The sequence below is a fragment of the Malaclemys terrapin genome, chromosome 12 (assembly GCF_027887155.1).
Source record: "Malaclemys terrapin pileata isolate rMalTer1 chromosome 12, rMalTer1.hap1, whole genome shotgun sequence".
Lineage (NCBI taxonomy): Eukaryota > Metazoa > Chordata > Testudines > Emydidae > Malaclemys > Malaclemys terrapin.
The window spans coordinates 43,201,647-43,217,213 of record NC_071516.1 but is presented as its reverse complement, the minus strand read 5'-3'; the positions used below and the strand labels follow the sequence as shown (position 1 = coordinate 43,217,213).

General features: G+C 44.4%; 1 pseudogene; it reads left to right on the top strand.

Moving 5' to 3' along the window:
- Nucleotides 1–1,664: 1,664 nt before the first annotated feature.
- Nucleotides 1,665–2,692, top strand: LOC128846078 (olfactory receptor 14I1-like; annotated as a pseudogene).
- Nucleotides 2,693–15,567: the final 12,875 nt, after the last annotated feature.

Sequence of the window (15,567 nt, the reverse complement as noted above, 5' to 3'; positions counted from 1 at the left end):
GGCTACAAGATCACCTTCCATGAAGAAGAATGGGACAAGATCCTTTTGACGGTCACAGAACATGGAAACCTTAACATCACCTTCCAGGAGATTCCACTGCTGTAGTCTGGAGCCCAACAGCTCTGCCTTACTCTTTGGTAGTTCCAAATCCCTGACAAGGTCATTCAGTTCACCTTGTTTTATGAGGTGTGGTTCAGAGGAGGAGGATGGGAGAAAATGTGGGTCCTGTGGCATTGATGGTTCAGGACCAGAAGTTTCATCCTCTTCCTCTTCCTCGTCTGACTCAAGTGAGAATGATTCTGGTGCATCAGGAACCGGCAGTCCTTCTCTGTGGGGTACTGGGCGTATAGCTGATGGAATGTTTGGATAATGCACAGTCCACTTTTTCTTCTTTGACACACCTTTCCCAACCGGAGGCACCATGCAGAAGTAACAATTGCTGGTATGATCTGTTGGCTCTCTCCAAATCATTGGCACTACAAAAGGCATAGATTTCCTTTTCCTGTTCAACCACTAGCAAAGATTTGTTGCACAAGTGTTGCAGCATATGTGTGGGGCCCACCTCTTGTCCTGATCTCCAATTTTGCAGCCAAAATAAAGGTGATAGGCTTTCTTAACCATAGTGGTTATACTGTGCTTTTGTGATGCAAAAGTCACTTCACCATAAACATAGCAGAAGTTATCTGCACTGTTCACACAAGTATGAGGCATCTCTGCTCACTTTGGCTAAACAGAAATGTGTCCCTTTGCAAAATCAAACACTGACAAATAAGAGAGCACGACACTGTATGATTTCTAGAGCTGATATAGGGCAATTTGTTCAGCAGAGTGATGTAAGCTTCATTATGATTGCATCATCCATGACTTCTAGGAATAACATAATGTAATTCATATCATGTATGATGCAATACCAGCTTCAGATTGCATCCTTCATTGTTTTGCCTAAAAAGCAAGTACTGTCCAAACCCAGTCATAGATTTATTCATAGATCCAGTCAAAGATGTCTTTTAGTCATTTCTGATTTAAATTGAGATCCTTTCCCTTTATAACTCACTTATCCTCCGCCATTCCCAAGTCAAGGGTCGTATTTACTGACCCAATAGCATGTCTTGAAAACTAGAGCGAATCAACAATTTTAAGCATCATTTTCGTTCTCAGTGACCCAGAATTAGCAAAGTTTGACTACATTTATTTCAGAAGCATTTTGGCTGTAGAGCAGTGCATGTAGTTTGTGATCCACTATAACCCCAGGATCCTCATCTGCAGTATTCCTTCTAAGGCAGTCATTTTCCATTTTGTATTTGTGCAACTGATTGTGCCCTTCCCAAGCGTAGTACTTTGAATTTGCCCCTATTGAATTTCATCCGATTCAATTCAGATCATATATCCAGTTTGTCAAGATCATTTTGAATTCTAATCCTACCCTCCAAAGCACTTGCAACCCCTTCCAGCTTGGTATCATTGGCAAATTTTATAAGTGGATCTCTATGCCATGATCACAAACTGAGCAAATTCGGTGATGAATCCTGGCCATGTGCCACCTCAGGCACATTGCACATATGTCAAGAAAAAGTTCCTATGTTATTCCCCTGTGATGCCCTTCCCATAACCATTCCCTTGGCCTCTTTCCTTTGCAGGCCACACAGAACATAAAGATGAAGGAGATGTCCAATGGGATCAGTATGTCTGAGTTTCTTTTACTGGGATTCTCTAATATCTGGGAGCTGCAGATTTTGAACTTTGTGGTATTTCTAGTGATTTACCTGGGGGCTCTGCTGAGGAATCTTCTCATCATTATGGTCATAGCCCTTCACCACCACCTCCACATCCCCATATACTGCTTCCTTGTCAATTTAACCTTCCTGGACCTCTGCTACATCTCAGTCACTGTCCCCAAATCCCTGGTGAACTCCCTCACCAACTGCTCATCCATTTCCTTCCTGGGGTGCATCACTCAGGTATTCCTCATTATTGCATTCATGGGAGCAGAGCTGTCCTTCCTCACCATAATGGCCTATGACCGCTACCTTGCCATCTGCAATCCTCTGTGCTATGGGGCCATCATGAGCACGGGGAAGTGTACTCAAATGGCACTCTGTACTCAGTGCTGCACACTGGTAACATGGTCAGGCGGCCTTTCTGCCCCTCTAATGTTATCCAGCAGTTCTTCTGCACTATCCCCTCACTGCTGAAGCTCTCCTGCTCCAAGTCCTATCTCAGCAAAATCACTGTGATCACCGTTAGTGTGAGCATAGGCTTGTGTTGCTTTGCTTTCATTGTGATGTCTTATTTCCATATCTTTGCCACTGTGCTGAGGATCCCCTCCATGCAGGGAAAATCTGAGGTCTTCTGCACCTGCCTGCCCCACCTCATGGTTGTGATTCTGTTCCTTGGTGCGAGCACCTTTGCATACATGGGACCAGCATCAACTGCCACCAGTACTCAGGAGCTGTTGGTGGCTGTATTCTATTCCGTGGTACCGCCCATGATGAATCCCCTCATCTACATTCTAAGGAACAAGAAGATCAAAGCTGCGCTGGGGAAAATGTTTGGCAGGAAACTTTCACCAAAGAATGGAATATTGGTCTTTTCCCCTATGAACTGTAAACTACAAAGACAATACATTTTAATGGCTGGAAACCAATTACAACAGACTTCATTATCATTGTCATCTTCTCCTTCATCATCATGACCATCATTATCTTTTTCTTTCTTTTTTTCTTTCCCCTACAGTTTCATTCTGTCTCTCTTCTTTCCCCTTCTACTTCTTACTCATCCTCTTCTTGTTTATCTTCCATTTTCCTCTTCCTTTGAACCTCTCTCTCTCTCTCTCTCTCTCTCTCTCTCCCTCTAATTTGTACTGTTGTCCAGACACAAGAAACTGGCCCACCTTCACATGCTTCATTGGCTGGGAAAGGGGGTGAAGGGAGCTGTGTTCTCCAGCTGGGATTCTCAGTGAGAACCTGTGGCACCCAACTTCTATCTACATTCAATGGGAGAAGGGTGCCTGAATCCCTTAGGTTCCCTTGAATATCCTACATAGCATTCCATGGACCAGCTTGTGCCCTGGTGAAGATGGCTACATCCCTAGTGAACTGAATTCAGTGGAGTTGCACCTGTTTACACAAGGGCTGAATTCAGCCCAGTGGAGAGACTCAGAGCTCATATCTCCAACTCCTGTGTCTATATTTTCTTAGGTGTTCAGCAGAGGAAGGCTGAAATTGACAAAGCCGCCTAGGAAATTTGAATGCCTAGACCTCAGTTACTTTAAATGAGAATGAGGTGCCCAGATCCTTAGGTGATTTGCAAATCTCAGCTGCCAACTCAATATAGTCTTCAGATCAAGCCCTCCACATCCCACTGGGCCAAAACCTTGTGCACCTCAGCAATCCCAACACAGTTTACGTTCTCCCCATCAATCCATCCATGGCCCCAAGTCTCCTCAACACAACATCTCAGGGGAAGCCTGGGGTGCTTTACATCATAATGTCAATGGCAGCAACTCCAGGATCTGTCACAGCAAGCCACAGATGATCCCATGTCACCAGTCTAGTCAGAGACACCATTGACATGTCTCATGTCAGTAGGGCTTGCGGGATTTGGATGGGGTAGAATTTTCAATATCATCTAAGGGCCAGATTTTCAAAGGTATTTAGATGCCAAAAGATTCAGATTAGGTGCTGATGGAATTTCGGGGAGGGTGCTCACGCAGGGGACTGGAGGGGGTATGCCCCAATTCCAGCCCCTTCCTCAAGGCCTCACCCCGGCTCGTCTTCTCCTCCTCCCCAGAGTGGTGTGCTGCGGCTCGCTCCTCCTTGCCCCACTCCTGCCTGCAAGGCTGATCCAACTCACCAGCAGGGGGTGGGGGTGGGGGCATAGCACGCTGGGGAAAGAGGTGGGGGAGAGGCCTCATCCCCACCTCTTCTTCTCCTCCTCCCCCCCAGAGCGGCGTGCTGCGGCTCCCTCCTCCCTCCTCCCCCGGGCAAGGCTGATCAGTAGGGAGCAGTGGGAGGGAATGTGTGTAGTACGCTGGGGAAAGGGGCGGGGCAGGAGCTAGGCTGCAGGCAGAGCCTGCCACGGAGCCACAGCAGCCCGCAGCATCAAGCTCTGACCCCACAGGAGAGAGCGGGGGGTGGGGGGAGTGGAGGAGAGCACGCCGGAGCCCCTTTCAACTGTGGGCCCAGCGCCATGGCACCACTGGCATACATAGCAGATCTGCATACGGAACTGTGGTATTAGGAAAGCTTTTTGGGGCTGGATTAAAGTTTAAAGTTTAAGGCCTATAAACCAGTGTCTAGGACCTCAGCTCCAGGAGTCATGGAATTACAACAGAATCTCAGCTTCCTTTTCCTAAACTATAGCCATTTTCTAGTCCTCATGGTTGAGAAGGAAAGCTTGAAAAGACAAAAGCTAAGTGTAATCAATAGAGCAATGGCTGCCAGAGTCTTGCATGAGTCAATCACTCATGGGGTGGAGGGGGCTGTCCTCAGTTAACCAATGCAACACCTGCCTCAGTCTATAGAGGGCCTGAGACAATTGCTCTGAGAGAGGCAAACTGCTTAGCCCTGGTCTACACTACAAGTTTAGGTCAAATTTAACAGCATTAGATCGATTTAACCCTGCACCCGTCCACATGAGGAAGCCATTTTTGTCGACTTAAAGGGTTCTTAAAATCTATATCTGTACTCCTCCCCGACGAGGGGATTAGTGCTGAAATTGACATCGCCGGGTCGAATTCGTGGTAGTGTGCACGCAATTCAACAATATTGGCCTCCGGGAGCTATCCCAGAGTGCTCCATTGTGACCACTCTGGACAGCACTCTCAACTCAGATGCACTGGTCAGGTAGAAAGGAAAAGCCCCGTGAACTTTTGAATTTCATTTCCTGTTTGGCCAACATGGCAAGCTGATCAGCACAGGTGTGTAGAGCTTGTCAGCAGAGGTGACCATGGAGTCCCAGAATCGCAAAAGAGCTCCAGCATGGACTGAACGGAAGGTACTGGATCTGATCACTTTATGGGGATAAAAAACCGTGCTATCAGAACTCCGTTCCAAAAGACAAAATGCCAAAATATTTGAAAAAATCTCCAAGGGCATGAAGTACAGAGGCTATAACAGGGACCCGCAGCAGTGCCGCGTGAAACTTAAGGAGCTGAGGCAAGCCTACCAAAAAATCAAAGAGACAAGTGGCCACTCCAGGTCAGACCCCCAGATATGCTGCTTCTACGATGAGCTGCATGCAATTCTAGGGGTTGCCCCTACAACTACCCCACTCCTGTACATGGACTCCTGCAAGGGAGTCTCATGCAACAGGGATGAGGATTTTGGGGATGAGGAAGAGGAGGAGGAGGTTGAAGATAACGCACACCAGGCAAGCGGCGAAACCATTCTCCCCGACAGCCAGGAACTGTTTATCATCGTGGAGACAGTACCCTCCCAACAGTACCCTTCACTGCAGTTAATCTTGCCTTACTCACCATCATGGCATATGACAGATATGTTGCTATATGCCAACCACTGCACTATGAGACAGTGATGAACAGGAGAGCTTGTATCCAAATGGCAGCTCAGTGGTATTGTCTGTGCTTCACTGCACACTGGGAACACCTTCAGGTTACCCTTCTGCCAGTCCAATGTTATCAACCAGCTCTTCTGTGAAATCCCCCAGCTACTCAAGCTCACCTGCTCTGACTCGTACCTCAGTGAAGTTGTGGTTCTTGTGTTTAGTGCTTTCTTAGGTTTAAACTGCTTTGTTTTTTATAAATGTGTCTTATGGTCAGATCTTCAAAACTGTGCTGAGAATCCCCAGGGCTGGCATAAAGCCTTCTTCCCCTGCCTCCCTCACCTCACTGTGGTCACCTTGTTAGTTTGCACGGCATCCTTTGCCTACATGAAACCCAACTCCAGCTCAGCATCAGGTCTGGATCTGATGGTTGGTGTTCTCTATTTTGTGGTGCCTCCAATGATGAATCCGATGATCTACAGCATAAGGAACAAGGAGATCAAAGTTGCATTGAAGAAACTGATTGTGTGGAGGTTGTTCACCAAGAATTAAAAGGTCTGTCATTGGCATTTGCTTGTGATTTCATTCTGCACTTCTTCAAAAATATAATCAACTGATGACATAATTGCATTCTTGAGAGAACAACGTGCAATCTGCTTATGAAGTAGTATTATCTGGAGTAACTCCATTGAAGTGAAATTAGTTAGAGAAGAATTATTCCAGTGTAAATAAGATCAGAATCTATATATCTATCCACAAATCTTCATACACACCTATCTATGTATTGATATAATCTTCACCCTACCTGAGCCCATAGCACTGAATATCAATAGCAATTCCTAAGTCCCTAGTGAACTTCATGAAATATCTATCTCTTCTCCTTTTTTGATGTAAAAAACTGAACATCAGGTGTGGGAGGTTTGGCTCATGTTTGCTTGATTGTTTTTTGTTTTGTTTTTCATTTTGCTTATTGGTTTGCTTATTGGCTGGGGAGTAGGTGACCAGCCCTCTATGGAGAAAGAAGTTTTCAGGACTATTTAGAAAAGCTGGCCAAGCACAAGTCCATGGGGCCAGATGCACTGCATCCGATGGTGCTAAAGGAGTTGGCAGATATGATTGCAGAGCCATTGGCCATAATCTTTGAAAACTCATGGGGATCAGGGAAGGTCCCAAATGACTGAAAAAAGGCTAATGTAGTGCCCATTTTTTAAAAAGGGAAGGAGGAGGATCCGGGGAACTACAGACCAGTCAGCCTCACCTCAGTCCCTGGAAAAATCATTGAGCAGGTCTTCAAGGAATCAATTTTGAAGCACTTAGAGGAGAGGAAAGTGATCAGGAAGAGTCAGCATGGATTCACCAAGGGCAGTCATGCCTGACTAACCTAATTGCCTTCTATGATCAGATAACTGGCTCTGTGGATGAGTGGAAAGCAGTGGACGTGTTATTCCTTGACTTTAGCAAAGCTTTTGATATGGTCTCCCACAGTATTCTTGCCAGCAAGTTAAAGAAGTATGGGCTGGATTAATGGATTATAAGGACTATAAGGTGGATAGAAAGCTGGTTAGATCATCAGTCTCAAAGGGTAGTGATCAATGGCTCCATGTCTAGTTGGCAGCCTGTAGCAAGTGGAGTGCCCCAAGGGTTGGTCCTGGGGCCGGTTTTGTTCAATATCTTCATTAATGATCTGGAGGATGGCGTGGACTGCATGCTCAGCGAGTTTGCATATGACACTGAACTGGGAGGAGTGGTAGATACGCTGGAGGGTAGGGATAGGATACAGAGGGACCTAGATAAATCAGAGGATTGGGCCAAAAGAAATCTGATGAGGTTCAACAAGGACAAGTGCAGAGTCCTGCACTTCAGATGGAAGAATCCCATGCACTGCTACAGACTAGGGACCGAATGGCTAGGCAGCAGTTCTGCAGAAAAGGACCTAGGGGTTACAGTGGACGAGAAGCTGGATATGAGTCGACAGTGTGCCCTTGTTGCCAAGAAGGCTAAAGGCATTTTGGAAGGTATAAGTAGGAGCACTGCCAGCAGATCAAGAGGCATGATCATTCCCCTCTATTCAGCATTGGTGAGGCCTCTTCTGGAATACTGTGTCCAGTTTTGGGACCCATACTACAATAAGGATGTGAAAAACTTGGAAAGAGTCCAGCGGAGGGCAACAAAAATGTTTAGGGGGCTGAAGCACATGACTTATGAGGAGAGGCTGAGGGAACTGGGTTTATTTAATCTGCAGAAGAGAAGAATGAAGGGCAATTTGATAGCTGCTTTCAACTACCTGAAAGGGGGTTCCAAAGAGGATGGATCTAGGCTGTTCTCACTGTCAGCAGATGACAGAACAAGGAGTAATGGTGTGACAGATTTTCGTTACCAATCTGCCTGGAGCGTCAGTCGATCACGCTGACGCCACAGGATCATTTGGGGAGGAGATGACAAAATGCATCAAATGTCTAGATTTTAAAGCTTTATTAATAAAATAATTTAAAAAAAAAAACAGCGGTGAGTGTGGGAACTGCTTCCCCGTCACTTAAAGGAAGGAAGAAGTGTTAGTGCTCAAACCCTGACCCACTTTCATACTCACAGCCAAGGTGCCTCAGGCTGGCCAGGCCTGGGGATACCATCAGAAGAGAAAGGGGTGGGGTATGGACGGGAGTCTGTCCTGTGCACAGGCCATCCGGGGTTCCGCTGCAAAGTCTCCAACTTGCTTCTGCTCTTGAGAGGGTTTTATGCCCTGGTGTCTCTTGGGGGCATCCCCTTCAGAGACCTTTGTCCCCGTGCTTGGTATTCCAGTCCAGACTGCCTTTTGTGGCTTCTTCAGCTTTCGCCAAAACAACCAGCTTCAGGGCCATGAGACAGTCATGTTTTTCTCTTCCTGGCCTTTGTTGGTCCCACTTCTTTTTGCAGCCTCTGCATTTTGTTCTGTGTTTCTCCTTTCTCACAGTGGGACAGGCTTGAAATCTCCCCCCCCCCCTTTTTTTTCTTGGCAGGTAGCAGCACATCTGTGGCCTTGAGCCGGCTGAAGTCAACATCTTATCTCGGGTCAGGCAGGAGCGCAGAGTTAACCCATTTTCTGCTTTGTCTCTCTCTCTCTGCTGTTTTTTCTTCCCCCCACTCCTAGTCCTCCTGAAACCTGCAAAGGAATCTTCCATTCCACACACACCTTTAACTCCTCCAATAATGCTTTGTGATGCTTGCCACAGCGTTAGCAACATACAATACTGATCTGCTTCACCAGGGAACTTGAGGGAGGGGGCAATTGGGGTGTGACATTGGTCTCAAGTTGCAGTGGGGGAGGCTTAGGTTGAATATTAGGAAAAGCTTTTTCACTAGGAGGGTGGTGAAGCTCTGGAATGCGTTACCTAAGAAGGTGGTGGAATCTCCTTCCTTAGAGGTTTTTAAGGTGAGGCTTGACAAAGCCCTGGCTGGGATGATTTATTTGGGGATTGGTCCTGCTTTGAGCAGGGGGTTGGACTAGATGACCTCCTGAGGTCCCTTCTAACCCTGGTATTCTATGATTCTATGAAATGTCTCTCTCCGTTTTATCATGTCCTTTCTTCTTAGCTTTGCCCCCCCTTCTCTTCAGAGTCAGGTGAGCATTAACTCATCGCAGTCCCAAACTGCCCAAAGGAAGGGGGTGACTCCCTCAAGGGTGCAACAGATTCCCCCATTGCTGCCTAAGCCAGTGTCCATTGTTCCTGTGAGGCTGGGCTGGGCCCGTCCCATCAATGACCTGACAAAGTGTGAACTGTCTCTCTGTTCTTGGAGAGTTTTTGGATGGGCTTGCTTTAAGCCATGATGATACATTTTCACCCTCATGAAATTATACCCTATAACCTTATTATAACATCACTACAACAACCATGATCAGCGCACTATGAGCCCTCTGCAGACATCCAGCATGACAAACTGCACTGGACACCACACAATCATTTTATAAAGATGAACATAGGGGTGTGGGATATTCCCCCGAGGTACAGAGCATCATAGTGTCCTGGAGGCCCAGAGCTAGAAACAATCACTAGACACTACCCAGATCCAGTGGCTTAGAAGCATGTGGGACCCAATGATTGGATTTACTCATGACAGATCAGTGACTGCACAGTCAGATGCTGGGCCAGGTTGTGACAACTTGTTTGTCTGTGTTATTCTCTTTTGTTTTGTTTTATTTTATCAATAAATCAATTTATGTTTCTTCCTTTTTTGGAGGAAGGGAGGGAGGATGTTTGGTTTCATGGAGGTGTAAAAGTTTCGTAATGAATTCGGGGTGTCAATGTTTTTTTTGGGGACAGCTTAAGGTTTGTTTCCCACAATGATGGAGAAGTGGAAAAGAATTTCAGGAGTTGTCCGGATAGCTGAATTCTGGTTTCAATGATTATTTTAATGCTGCTGGGATTGAATGGTATTAGTCATGATGTATTAGGGAACCTAGACATTTGACAAGCGTCTTTTAATTGTTTTAAATCTAAATAAATAAATCCATGTTCTGCTTAAACTCAGTAGGGTGGAAATGCTTTTTTGAATAGAAAGAATTCCATTGTTTCTTATAGACAAAATCAATCTGCAGAATGAGGCCAAATTTGGATCCCATTGAAGTCAATGAGATTTATCCACTTACTTCAAAGGGATCAGGATTTTGACAATGGTCAAGACACCAAAGAATCTAAATATGGCTGAAGGCAGCCTGGAGAAATTGCAACAACAGAGATGTAAGGGTGAGATTCCTATCTCCTCTAGACCCATGCCAGTGAAGAGCAGCTCCATTGATATAATTGATTTAATACTGACAAAGTCTTGTCCCAGAGATTTGGGACTAAATTCAATAGTAACATGAGCACTGATGTAAATTACTTTTCGGATAATTTTATTCCAATCTTGGTATAAGTAGAAAAGTGCCATTACATGCACTGACCTGGTATTCCATGTACTGTCCAATGTAAATCTAGTCACATCAAACCCGAAGAAGGATTTCTGAATTTGCTGGCTGCTGATGTCAATAGTAATAATAATTACTTGAATACTATCTTTGTGCATGGCTGTGTGCAGTACGTATACAGGAAATAAAAGTAGAGTGTATGATTGAATAGGAATATAAATATGACCATTCCTTGTTCTATCACATACTCTCAATGTGGCAGACAGATTTCTGTTTGATTGTGAATTATGAGAGAGAGAGAGAGAGAGAGATTTAACTTTTTACATTGATGTAAGCCTATATTAACTCCATTGACTGAAGTGTGTTTGTCTAGATATTTGAAGGTAAATACCCCAGTGATCATAAGTAGACTGTGTGCTATATTCTCATGGAGCGAATAATGCCATCAGTTGATCATATTTATAAAGAAACACAGATTCAAAGGAGAAAATGAACATTTAATTTTAGGAAAATGGACGCAATCCATACTGGGTATGTCATGATTCCACCTCAACACCAGGTAGAAAGCCTGCCACCTGGTTACACATTGAGTGATGGCCCCAAATCCCAGCCACACGTCCATAGCTGAATCTGCTCTCCGGGGCTATGAGTCCAGCTCTGATCTCACCTCTGGAGTACACCACTCTGACAACCTGTCCTAGTTAACCCTGTCCCAAAAGAGGGGGAAGACGGCCTGCCCTGGACCTCACACGATGGCAGCATCCCTGCAAAGATATAAACAAGCCAGGGCTGTGGCTCAAAGGGTGCCCCTAGGTATTTGTAGCACAGACATGTGACCTACAGTAGCTCAGAGCCCAGTGGCACCAGGACCTCAGCTGGCCTGGAATAGCCTGTTCCTTCATTAACCCCATGTAATTACCTCTAGGGGAAGCAAAGATTTTTTTGGGGGTGGGAGGGGCAAAGGTCTTGGGATGCATGCACCAGACGAGCTGACAACTGAGGCGGCCATGGGTGGTCAGAGTTGGTCATTAGGAGGTACCCAGGGGCAAACACTAAAAACCAAGGGACAGACCATGAGCTGGTGTAAACTAACACAGTGCTGTTGACTTCAGAGTAGGTAGGGGTATTTTTGCTCACTAAGTATCTGGCCTTTTGATTTCAGTGGCACTATGGCTGATTTATGCCAGCTGGGATCTGACCCATACTTCAATGACAAACGGCTGATATACAGCAGTTGGGAATACAGGCTATTGATTTCAGTGGTTCTCTGGCAGATTTACACCAGCTGGGGATCTGGTCTCTTACAGTTTCAAATCCACTTTGTTTGCCTGTGAATTGAAATGGAAGAGGAGACAAAAGTTCCTAAACAGTCAGCACTTTCTCAGCTCTTTGTCCCATGGGATTCATTAAAAGAGTGCAACTTTTAATGGTTACGAAGCGAATCATTCCGACTAGGAACAGAACTTTGGATTTTCAACTTCAATTGGAAAGAAAGAAAGAAAGAAAGAAAGAAAGAAAGAAAGAAAGAAAGAAAGAAAGAAAGAAAAATGTCAGACCATTCATCCTAATAGAAGCTGATGATCTGAACACTGAACTCCAATCTTCAGTCCGTAGAGGGAAAGAATTGCTCCTTAACCATGAAAAGTTCCACTCTTGTAATTAAAAACTAAGAACGTGCAGAGAGGTTTGAACTTCCCTTTCATCCTTGTTTTCCATTCACACACAAAGAATATAGATTTAAAATGTGCAATGGACCAGATTCTCAGCTGGTGAAAATCATCCAGAGCTTCATTGAAATCAAAGGGCCGGTACCCCAGTTGGCGAAAAGATCCCTAGCTATTCTGAAATCAATGGAACTGTATCAATTTACAACAGCTCAGGAGCTGGCCCTTAGTTTTTAGTGTCTGACTCTGGGTACCTCATCAAACAGCCACGGCATCCTGAGCTGTGGATTCCTCTGATGAGATCAGAGTTGGGCTCACAGCCCTGGAGACCAGACTTAGTTATTTAACTCCAGAGCAGGGACATCCCTCTCTGTGCCAATGTCTGAAATCTGCACAGGATCAGCTCTAGAACTGGGAGGGACTTCCAGCCCATGACCCTATTTAGTTCATCTCCCATCAGCCAAGCCTGCCGCAGGAGTGGAGTAGGGAGCGCCCATCTGTGGAGTGGATCCCTGTCTGCTTGGAGCTGCCGAGAGACCCAGCAATGCAGGAAATCCAGGAATGGAAAATGGAAACAGTTGCGGGATAATACAGTGATGAGGGTCTGGGAAAGAGAGAGTACTAAGAACCAAAGAATCCTGACTGTGGAACACCAAATGCATGGGGAAATTTCTGCAAAGACCACCCCAGTAAGTCTGATATTTCAATTAAATATTTCAGGATATTAATATAAGAGTAAATTGAATAATATAAACGTGAATTATAGTTGGAACTCTTTAAGACTTTTATGATCAATTCAGTGAAACATCTAGAGCCAGTCAAGTCTTATTTTCTTTTCAGCAGAAAAAAATTACTTTTCATAGAAATTGTGAAAACTAAAATGTGTTTGGTTTCTGGCATGTGAGAATTAAACAATTTCAGCTAAAAATGCTGAAAATGGAATGTTTTCAGATGAAATAACAATAGAAATGTTTTCAGTTTTTCAAAGAAAATAATATACCAAAAACCCAGTTTGCCTTAGAAATACTTCAAGCCAAAAATATCTGAGCACCGCTAGCTGGAAACTATCATGGGGAACAATAATATTGTCCAATTATGCCACAATTTTGAACCCCATGACTCTACTGCAACCATGTTTATTTCTGTTTCAAAGGGATAGTTGCAGGATGATAAAATTGAGTAAGCAATAAAGCTGGTAACCCACAGAATGTTTTAAACATACCAGCACCTTTAAATTGATGCACAGAGAGTTGAAGCCCCAGCCAAAGCCCGTCTATTATGACCTTGCCCAAGAACATAGGGGAGTTCAATGGGACTAGATCCCAGACCTCCTGCTTGAACACCGTCCCACACTGCTGCCAGTTAAACAAAAATGCTGTCAATAGGTGCAAAGAACATATGCCTAATAAGTTACAGTCCTAGTAGACACAGCAGAGAAAGTGAGGGAGGGTAAACAAAGGCATAGGGAGGGGAAGTGACTGGCCTAAGATCACACAGAAGGTCCGTGTCAGATCCTAGAGCAGAACCCAGCCGTAACTGAGCAATCCTCCGAGTCTGTCATTGCACAGAGATGGAAGTGCAGCTAGGATTTGATGCCATAAATCAATATGTAACCAGGAATCAGGCCATTTTTTATACAGAGATTGAGGAGGAATCATCACAGTTGAGGTGCCATTTAGGACAATGTGTGATTCACGGTTGTATTTCCCTGGAAAGTGGGCAATGTTGGCATTTTAGTTTCATACCCAAGTTTGAAGTCTGCTGTTTGTTGCAATAGAGGGACCCTCTCTGCTAGGACAGTTTATCTTGGCTTGTACTTTATTACATCCTTCATACTGAATTTTATCAAGTTGTTACCCCAGAATTTGACAGTACTGTAGTTCATTATTTTGTTTGTTTAGTTATTGCTAGTGAAAAACTACATATTATATAGCTAGAATAATTTTAGGCCCTTACAGGAAAGGCTAAATAGTTCTATGTTCGCTATTTTGCTATTTAAATGGGAGGTTGGGGTAGGGGAATTAGGTTTTATAAAAATAGAAAGAATGTTTGGATAACTTTGGTTGTAGGTGCTTTTGATTTGTCAGTTTTATTGTTATAATTAAAAATGCTTTACTAATAAAAATAATGAATGGTTATTGGCTGTGGCTAGGAAAATTGCTAGAGGCAATTATAAGTTTGGCGCTTTGTTTAAAATAAAATAGAACAAGTTAAGTTAGAAAGTGTGCTTTGGAGCAGTACCAGGAAGCTTTAGGGCGGGGCAAGGATCTAACAGTTAAGTTTTTCAGCAGATAGAGAGAAGGCGTTCTCCCTCCCCCCGGAAGTCTCGCTGCTGATCCCACAAAATCATTGCTTAACTTATAAATATAAATGTTTTAAAATGCTCTAAACCTACCACAACAGCATGTGTGTGTATGTGTGTGCTTAACATGTAATAGAAAAGTACTTTTAGGTAAAATAACTTTTACTTATGCCAATTATTTGTTAGACAAATGAGCTGTGCCACACCCCCCATTAATTTATTCCTGAAACCACCTAAAGAACCCAGTTAAGTGACTACTGCTTTGGGTTCTGAATACCCTTGGGAACAGATTTGGTGAGACAGTCACCAGGAGTGGTGGAGAGGAAGGGGAAGATTGGTACAAATGGTTTGCTATGCTGTGCAAGAGAGAAGCATGCGGGCCAGCGTAGCAGCTTGGAATTTCTCCATATTGTGGTTTGGGAGTCAATTTATGGATATATTGAGTTCCTGGGACTCAAGGCACCAGGCTGGCGGCCTGGTCGAGGGATTATGTCAGAAGGAAATAAATAAATAAGAAATAAAGGAACTAAAAAAGAATAGCGTAAAAAAAACCCTAAATAAAATAAAAAAAACCAATTTCCCTAATCAGACACCCGCCAGGCTCAGATCATGGCAATGGAAAAGAAAGTGTGTAATAGTGAAAGAGTAGGAAAGAGGCTGGAGCAGGCGGTGTCTGAATTAAGCCAGCAGACAGTAAAGAGTGTAGGAACTGTTCAAGTGTCTCTGAAGAATTCTCAGGATCAGTCCCAGGCAGATCTTGGGTTGTAAGAGATAAGTTGTGCTCTCAGAGCCACGTTGGGAAATCAGAAGGCAATAGTAGCTGTGATTCGAGCACATCTCCCATGATCTAAACAGATGCAGTCCCATTGACTTTAAAAGAGCTAATCTAATTTACACCAGTGTAGGGTGACCAGATGTCCAGAGTTTAGGGTCTTTTTCTTATATAGGCTCCTATTACCCCCTACCCCTGTCCCAATTTTTCACATTTGCTGTCTGGTCACCTTAGACCTGTGTGATCACACACTGGAGAAGTGCTCTGATTGTCAGAGGTGAGGAGCCCTCATGACTTCTAGTCAATGGAAGTGAAGAGTGCTGTGCTCCTTTGACATCCCTGAAATATTATTAAGATGAGAATCAGACTCATTCGATCTGTTACTCTAATTCTGACCTTTTTCCTTGCCCTTCCCTCTACAGCAGAACACAGTATACCGAGAAGGAAA